This window comes from Dendrobates tinctorius, unplaced genomic scaffold (assembly GCF_039654945.1).
Source record: "Dendrobates tinctorius isolate UK_male_01 unplaced genomic scaffold, ASM3965494v1 ptg000019l, whole genome shotgun sequence".
Taxonomy (NCBI): domain Eukaryota; kingdom Metazoa; phylum Chordata; class Amphibia; order Anura; family Dendrobatidae; genus Dendrobates; species Dendrobates tinctorius.
Window position 1 is genome coordinate 90,525,999 of NW_027361687.1, and position 9,807 is coordinate 90,535,805.

At 44.9% G+C, this 9,807-nt stretch overlaps 1 pseudogene; it reads right to left on the bottom strand.

Annotated features, from left to right (window-relative positions):
• Positions 1-6,216: 6,216 nt before the first annotated feature.
• LOC141082679 (zinc finger protein 592-like) lies at positions 6,217-9,348 on the bottom strand (annotated as a pseudogene).
• Positions 9,349-9,807: the final 459 nt, after the last annotated feature.

Genomic DNA, 9,807 nt, shown 5'->3' on the forward strand with positions numbered 1-9,807 from the left:
TACCACTACCGCAAACGAACAACGCTTACGATGTAAAGAAAATCAAAAATGTACAAAACGAAACTGTCATGCCAAACATCACTATGGCTATTAAACAAGATCGTACTCAAGACCCTCGACGCTACAATAATCCCACTGTCAGTGAAGTAGCAGTCGTGTTTCAAAATGACAATGGTGAGCCACTAATGTCCACTCGCAGGATTTCAGAATACTCAAGATGGCATGGCCGCAAGAACATGTCGCCGGCGTGGACAATGTCGGGATCCAGGATGGCGCCGGCGGAAGAAGATGTCGGGGATCGTGGAGCAGCGACGATGACGGTGTGAGTATGAGAGACGGAGTGAGAGAAAGGGTCGTATGTGGAGTGAAAGAGTGAATGGACGTGAGTGGAGATGATGAAAGGTGAGAGGAGTGTGTGTTGAGGCGGTGTGGTGTGTTGAGGAGGTGTGTGTATTGAGGGTTAACATGGCAAGAGGTGTGTCACTATCCTCTCGATGCGATAGCATCGGGCCTTAATCTACTATAATAAATGCGCTAAGCAGCTTCCGGGTTTTAACAACTTCCGTCCAGTTGTAACTGGTGACGTCACAGCACACCTCTTGCCATGTTAACCCTCAACACACCACTCCTCAACACACACTCCTCTCACCTTTCACTATCTCCACTAATGTCCACTCGCAGGATTTCAGAATACTCAAGATGGCATGGCCGCAAGAACATGTCGCCGGCGTGGACAACGTCGGGATCCAGGATGGCGCCGGCGGAAGAAGATGTCGGGGATCATGGAGCAGCGACGATGACAGTGTGAGTATGAGAGACGGAGTGAGAGAAAGGGTCGTATGTGGAGTGAAAGAGTGAGTGGATGTGAGTGGAGATGGCGAAAGGTGAGAGGAGTGTGTGTTGAGGAGGTGTGTGTGTATTGAGGGTTAACATGGCAAGAGGTGTGTCACTATCCTCTCGATGCGATAGCATCGGGCCTTAATCTAGTAACATATAAGGCACATAATTTGTACATGTTGTTAATAAAAAGCCTCAATAAACACATAAGAGTTATTAAGCTGTTGGAAATAAAGAATACAATATTCATGTCCAGAATGTAATAATATAATCCAGCACAAAAAATAAAGTAGAACCAGAATAAATATAAATGCAGTATGCTGAACCACGCACCAGCAATTCCTATGGGGGTGAAAAAGTGTATCTACGCCCTGAGACAGTTCGTTCAGAACTGGATGGAAAACCCCAAGAAAGTGCATAAAATGTACACTAAGTGCCGTGGCAGTAAACTGTACCCAAGATGGAAGGAGCCTGTGGACGTGCCCGACGCGTGGCGCTACCGCAAAGTAGCTTCGTCAGGGGGCCTTTTCCTGGGAGAGAGATAACTTATCCACCACTTGGTCCCAGATCTGGTGCATTCTCTCCACCACAGTGTCAACACCTGGGCAGGCAGAAGGCTCCACCTGCCCTGAAGAAAATCGAGGATGAAACCCAAAGTTACAAAAAAAAGGTGACATCAAAGTGACAGAACTAGCTCTATTATTTAAAGCAAATTCGGCCAAGGGCAAAAATGAAACCCAATCATCCTGATCAGCGGAAATAAAACATCTCAAATACGACTCCAAGGTCTGGTTTGTTCTCTCTGTCTGCCCATTGGTCTGAGGGTGAAAAGCAGAGGAGAAGGACAACTGAATTCCCAGCTTGGAACAGAAAGTCCTCCAAAATCTAGACACAAACTGAACTCCTCTGTCAGATACAATGTTCTCAGGAATCCCGTGCAAGCGAACCACCTGTTGCAAAAACAGGGGCACCAACTCAGAGGAAGACGGCAACTTAGGGAGTGGTACAAGATGAACCATCTTAGAGAACCAATCACAAATCACCCAAATAACAGTCATTCTTTGAGAGACCGGCATATCAGAGATGAAATCCATTGAAATATGGGTCCATGGCCTCCTGGGGACCGGCAAAGGCATCAACAACCCACTAGAGCGAGAACAAGATATAGACCGGGAGCAAGTCCCACAGGACTGCACAAAATTCCTGACATCATGAGACAAGGTGGGCCACCAAAAAGAGCGACTCACCAGATCTCTAGTACCAAAAATACCTGGATGACCAGCCAATGCAGAGCAATGAACTTCAGACATCACTCTCTTCCTCCACTGGTCAGGAACATACAACTTTCCGCTGGGACAACGCTCAGGTTTGTCCTCCTGGAACTCTTGTAGAGCAAGTCTCAAATCGGGCGAGATGGCAGAAAGAACTAACCCTTCATCTAAGATGGTAGCAGGCTTGGTCACCACAGGAGAATCAGCAAAGAAGCTCCTAGAGAGGGCGTCTGCCTTGACATTCTTAGTTCCAGGAAGAAAAGAGACCACAAAATCAAAACGTGTAAAAAACAAGGCCCACCTAGCCTGTCTAGGGTTCAAGCGTTTAGCCGACTCTAGGTAAATCAAATTCTTGTGGTCAGTGAGGACCACAACTTGATGTTTAGCTCCCTCCAACCAATGTCTCCACTCCTCAAATGCCCATTTCAAGGCCAACAGTTCCAAATTCCCCACATCATAGTTACGTTCAGATGGAGAGAACTTTCGGGAAAAGAAAGCACAGGGATTCATTTTAGATGTTACAGGATCCTTTTGGGACAAAACAGCTCCTGCACCAATCTCAGAAGCATCCACCTCTACCTGGAACGGAAGTGAGACATCAGGTTGCCGCAAAACCGGGGCGGAGGTAAATCTTCGCTTCAGCTCCTGAAAGGAAGCAACAGCCTCCGGAGACCAATTCAACACATCAGCACCCTTCTTAGTCAGATCAGTCAATGGCTTGGCAATACTAGAAAATTTTGCTATAAATTTCCGATAAAAATTAGCAAAACCCAAAAACTTCTGGAGGGCCTTCAAAGAAGTGGGCTGAACCCAATCATAAATGGCCTGTACCTTGGCCGGGACCATTTCAATAGTTGACGGAGACAAAATAAATCCCAAAAATGAAATCCTCTGTACTCCAAAAAGGCATTTCGATCCTTTGACATACAGGGAATTCTCCCTCAAGATCCGGAACACAGTCCGAATATGTTCCACATGAGAATCCCAATCCTTGGAGAAGATCAAAATATCATCCAGATAGATAATCAAAAATTTATCGACAAAGTCTCGGAAAATATCGTTCATGAAGCACTGGAAGACAGAAGGGGCATTAGTGAGCCCAAAAGGCATCACCAGGTACTCAAAATGTCCCTCCGGAGTATTAACGCCGTCTTCCATTCATCCCCCTGCTTAATGCGGATAAGATTATACGCCCCCCTGAGGTCAAGCTTGGTAAACCAGCAAGCACCTCTAACTCTAGAGAATAGATCCGAAATCAGGGGTAACGGATACTGATATTTAATAGTAATTTTGTTGAGGGCACGATAATCAATACAAGGCTTTAAAGAATCATCCTTTTTGGCCACAAAAAAAAACCGGCACCTAAGGGTGAAGAGGATGGTCTAATATGACCCTTCTCCAACGCCTCCTTAATATAGGACCGCATAGCCTCGTGCTCGGGTACAGATAAATTGAAGAGCCGACCATTGGGAAATTTACACCCCGGGCTCAGTTCAATTGCACAGTCATAACTCCAATGAGGAGGCAAGGACGCAGACTCATTCTCACTAAATACATCATAAAAGTCCGCCAAATAGTCAGGAACATCATGCGACTAAGGAGAGGTGGAAAAAACTGGAGCCTCACTAAAGGCACACCGACAACCCCAACTCACCACAGACACAGATTTCCAATCCAAAACTGGATTATGAATTTGCAACCAGGGAAACCCCAGAACAACGGCGTCATGCAGACCATGCAACACCAAAAATCTGCAATTTTCTTGATGGTCTTGGGCGACCCGCATGACCACCTGGGTCCAAAACTGAGGTTTATTTTTCGCCAAAGGAGTAGCATCGATCCCCCTCAAAGGGATAGGCGTCTGCAGAGGTGTCATCGGAAATCCACAACGTTTAGCAAAATCCAAGTACATTAGGCTTAGCGCTGCTCCCGAATCCGCAAAAGCCTTGGTGGAAAATGTGGACAGGTAGCAGATCAGAGTAATTGCCAGAAGAAACTTAGGTTGAACACCACCAACAGAAAACGTGTGTGCAAAGCGTTTCTCTCGTTTAGGACAAACAGAAATAATATGCGAGGCATCTCCACAGAAAAAACACAGCTTATTACGCCTTCTGAACTCCTGACGTTGCGCCTTAGACAAAACTCTATCACATTGCATAGGTTCAGACGTCTGTTCAACCGGTGGCAACACCTCTCGTGCAATCCTGCGTTCACGTAAATGCCGATCAACCTGAATGGCTAATGACATAGAATCGTCCAGACCAGAGGGAACAGGAAATCCCACCATAGTATCTTTTACGGCTTCTGACAAACCCTTCCGAAAGAGAGCAGCCAAGGCATTATCATTCCAGGTAGTAAGGACCGCCCACTTTCGGAACTTTTAACAGTACAACTCTGCAGAATCTCGACCCTGGTTCAATGCCAACAGGGTCTTTTCAGCCTGATTAATAGCATTAGGTTCGTCATACAACAACCCCAAGGCTTGAAAGAATGCGTTCACATTAGTCAGAATAGGATCATCTGATTTCAAAGAAAACGCCCAATCCTGGGGATCGCCACGCAGCAAAGAGATGACAATTTTAACCTGCTGCGCGGAGCTCCCTGACGAGTTAGGCTTCAAGGCAAAGAATAATTTACAATTATTTTTGAAACACACAAATTTAGATCGATTCCCAAAAAATACATCAGGTGTAGGGATCTTTGGTTCAACAGCATACGAACGAGCAAGGTAGGCGGAAATTCCTCGCACTTCCGCAGCGAGGTGCTCCACACGATCAGATAATTGCTTTATCTCCATTGAGAGAAAAAAAAAATTCCCCCTACGGCCTCAGAGATATAGAGGAAAGAATATACGCACTCTCTTTTTTTTTTTTTTTAACACAATTCTTTCCTGCTATTGAGTACCCTAGGATCTGCGGTATGGCGGGTGATTCTGTTATGATTGAGTCACCGTAGGAGGCAAAAACAGAAATGCTAACTAAGTCCGGAAAACCAGAGAGGGTGGCAGCTATCGGATTGCAGACCCCTGAACCTATCAACAAAACTAGCAGAAGCCGTGGGGGGTTCCTACGATGCCCTAGACCCCTCGATCACAGCCGGAGGACTAAATAGCCTAAAGACAGAAAGGGAAATCTAAACTGCCCCAGAGCAGACCACAAAGCAAAAGTCAGCCCCCCACATATAATGACGGTGAAGCAAGAGAAAGAACACAACACAGACAGAAAGACAGACTGAGCAAAGACAGGGCCAAAGCTAACTAGATAGGAAAGGACAGGAAGGCTGCTGTCTGCAATCCGTGAAAAACCCTATGAAAATAAGAGCCAACAGACTGACAGTGAAAAAGGCCCTGAAGACGCTAGGCTTCAAAAAGACTATGTCAGTACTCAGGAATATTCTGAAGACAGAGCAACCGGCAAAAGGAGATTCAGCTCACCCCAGCAGCGAATGGCAGAATCCAGAAAAGCAAGGCAAACAAAAGCAAAACACAAATGCTAAAAGGCAAAGCAGAAAACTTAGCTTTAGAGGAGCAGGAATCAGACTGGTCTCCTAGAAGTCCACAGAGAAATCACCCGCAGGGCAGAAGGGCGTCGGCAGCCTTATATCCAGTTCGTGACTCCACTCAGCCAGTCATCATCATTAGGCTCAGGTGCCTGATAATCAGGCTCATTACCTTCCTTTACCAGAATAGGGAGTTCACCAGACCTCAGTGACGAAGGGGAAAATGAACTCACAACAGGGAAATAAAAGTCGGCATTGAGCGGATGACATTCATCCACTCAATGCCGACTTTTATTCCCCATTGACTTGCATTGGGGTCGGGTTTCGGACGAAACTCCGACTTTTTTTGCCCTAGTCGGACCAGTTTCATCTGAAACAAATTTTGTTTCATGAAACCCGATCCTACCAAAGTCGCTCAACTCTACTCTGGACATCTCATGTGCTGGCTTCTGTGTCTCTAATGAAAAGCTGTTGTGAGCTTATGTGCATGAACATTGCCCTCCGGCTCCCTTGATTTATCTTCTGGTATGTAACTCCTCCATTGCACCAAATGTTGTAATCTTCCACTAAATCTTCTAGAATTCAGAATTTTATCCACAATGTACTCTTCTTAACCATGGACTTTTTCTGGTGGTGGAGGTGGCTGAGTGTACCTGAAAATGGGTTCTACTGAAAGGTTAGAGCAAAGACACATGGAACACAGGTTACATTTTCAGGCTGTTTTAAACAGAAAGCAACTGGGTTAATTTAGGCAGAAATTTGAAAATGTCCTATGAATTTTGGACCCAATTTAAAAGTCAGTACGTTAGTTTTCCAATTTTTTTGTAGAAAGCCAAAACTTGACACCAACCTGACGATTAGGAGGGGCTTTGCAATGTTTATCTGCTGCTTTTTTGTAATCTTCTTGGTCCACTTGTAACTCCTCAGTTGACCTTCTGAGCTTTCTGAAACTCTGTAAGTCTATTTGTAACAAGAGGAACAGAAGTATTAAATGGAAGTGTCACAATCCATTTTTGGATTCATGGCAGCTCTGATTCCACTATAATTTAAATGTAGCTTTTTTCCTTTCAGGCCAGCAGGGGTTAATGTCAGTCTTCCTTGCTGGCAGCGTGCTGCAGCTGCTGAGATGCTAGGTTAGCTGATGTGGGTGGTGACCACTCCCACTATCCTTTAAATAGTCAACTGATACATCAGCATACTGTTGGTGATAAAGTTATTCTCTGAAGACTAGCCTTGCAGTTGCAGTTCTCTGGGTCAGTGCTGTATCAGCTACTTCTGGAGTTCAGGGTCCTGTTTCTGTGCCCTCTGCAGTTTACAGCTTTACAGAGGTGCCTGGAGCTAAGTTTTGTGTTTTTACCTTGCCTGTCTCATGCTTGTAACTACTTCCTCTATTTGTACCACCTGCAGTGGTGAGGCTAGCGCACATGCCGGCCAGTGCACTAGCCACGTCAGTGTGAGGTGATAGTGAGGGACAATGTTCATGACGGCGGCGGGAGGGAAGGACCTGCTTAGGACGTTAGGGGAGTGAAGGGACAGGCTCAGGTTGCAGCTTAGGAGGTGTCGCATCCCTCATTCCCTATTGTTAAGGCCTTTACCATCTCATTGAGTGTGTGTTGTGCCATCTGCTGACCGACTCCAGTGGTGATTTAGACAGGAAGATTAGGAATAAATACTTGATGCATGCCAAAGTTACTGTAGCAAATAATTTACTTTGGTATGTAGAACTGTGTTTGGAGTTATTATAGGCAAATTCTGCTGTTGGTAAATAGTCCACCCAGTAATCCTGTAGGGAAAAAATAAAACAGCACAGGTATTGTTAGAGAGTTTGGTTATTTCTTTCAGGCTTGTCATTGGATTGTTGATGGAAGGCAGTAGACAAATTGACAGTAACTCCTAAAGCTGTACAGAATTATTTCCAAAAATCTTGATGTAAGCTGAACATCTCTATCAGAAGTTACATTGTCAAGGATTCCATTCAGGCTTAATATCTCTTTGACTCTTTAGTCTGAGGTTTGTTCAGTGGGAGAAATTACTTTAGTTGAAATAAAATGGGCAATCTTTGTGAGCCGACCTGCCACAACAAGGATAACTCCAGGGTGTCCTATGAGTTTACAATCATGGACAAGTTTTACGATTTCAAGTTGAGCAGATTCTGGGACATATATTTGGTGGTTCAGCATCCAATACTCCTCCTTATCAGAAAGATCAATGTCTTTAGAAGGATTTAAAGATTCCTCCTTAGGGACCACTGCAACTTTTTTAACCTGCAAGGCCACCACATCAGTTACACAAGATGATGTTTTAGAATGAGCAGGTTTAATCCACTGCCTAGGTGGCATAGATGAAGACAGAGTTTATGTACCTGCTGCATCCCGTGGACCTGAAAATACTTTATCCTGAGAATTTCCTCTATCCTGAGCATCCATAAAAGGCATAGGCGAACCATGCAAACTGCTATTTTTGTCTATACGTCAGGTTTACGCATATCTAGCTTTCTCTGCTTCTGGTATTTTATACAGTATTCATCAAACATACTCTGCTCTGGTTCCTATGGCTTTCTTAGAGAATCCTTCTTCAGGATGGTACACGGAAGGTTGTGGAAAGTATGGAGACTCTGCTACTTTCTGCTTGCTAATAACCTTATCTTTTGAATCTTCTGGCTCAGGGTTAGAAATAGGGCTAAACTGGGTAAAACATCGCAATGGTTCTGCCTTGTGTGATTCTATTTCATCTGTGTAGCCCTTTGAGTTGTCCCCATTGATGATTCCTGCTTCAAATTTTTCATAGTGTGGTCCAATAGCATGGGGATCAGGGCCCACTTCAGGGCCACTTCAGGGCCATGAAAACCAATCTGCAGGAAAGTTGGACCCATGTGATTTCTGTCCTTTTCAGATGCCTCAATAACTTCTGTTGGCTGGTGTTTTACACAATATATGAAAAAAGGGGAATAAGGAACAGGAGAAGTCAGCTCACCATTTGCAGTCTCTTTCCAAGAATGAGTTCCACACATTGGGCCACCTGGGCTTGGGTGTGCAAGTTCCAAAGAATGAAGAAAAAAATTTACTCCAGTTAGTGATGAGCGAGTATACTCGTTACTCAAGTTTCTCCAGAGCATATTTGGGTGGTCTACGAGTATTTTGTAGTGCTCAGAAATTTAGTTTTTGTCGCCTCAGCTGCATGATTTGCGGCTGCTGGACAGCCTGAATACATATGAGGAATGGATGTTTGTTAGACAATACCCTCATGTATTCAGCCTGTGTAGCAGCTGCAAATCATGCAGCTGCGGCATTGAAAACTAAGTCTCCGAGCACTACAAAATACTCGGAGACCACCGGAGCATGCTCTTGGAAACACAAGTAACAAGTATACTCGCTCATCACTAACTCCAGTGTATAAAATTATAAAACTTCGTCTTTAAAGGAAATAATTCATTTCATAAAAATTGTCACAATGCATACAACATAAAGATCCCAGAGAGCTACCAACCGACGCATTTCGACACTCCAGTCTTAATCATGGTTTTCCACAATATTGCTAATTGCTGGAATATCAGGGACATCAGGGACAGGAGCAGACTGGGCCAAAGACAAAGTCTCAACCAAACACATTCCTGATTCCTTAGATTGTTTTCTTCTTTATCACTTGTTGCTTGGATTGCTTCCTTGGCATCCAAACTTGTAGAATCAGGGATATCAAAAGCAGCAAGAAGATTGTCAAAGTCTGGAGTCTTCATGTCTCCCATAACTGGAAAGGTAAAGTATCTGGTAGTGCTAATGTGTGGCTCCACTTAATGTAGATGGCACACACAAAACCCCGCCCTATATCATCCGATCACAGCTACAGCCACGGATGATGAAACCCACGTTACATACATCTTGTCCAAGAAAGAGCACTGGTTGTTCACTCTGATAGACCAATGCTACAAGGTGAACTTTGCATCTCTTCTTTCTGAGAAGAAGAGTGGGTCACCCTCCTAGGGCTGTGGGGTACTCGGTACCGGGCCGGTGTCAGTGGGATGTGTCACAGCGGCGGTGACCCGGACCGTGGCCCTGGGTGCCCAAGTAATAGAAAGATGTGAGTTAAATGAATAGTTCGTGATGCCACCTGTGGTGTTCGGTAAGGGAGGTGTTAAGCCGACGCTACATGCAGATCCTCCGGGACAGATGGTGCGGTGCAGTAATGATGGTATAGCCCTCCACAA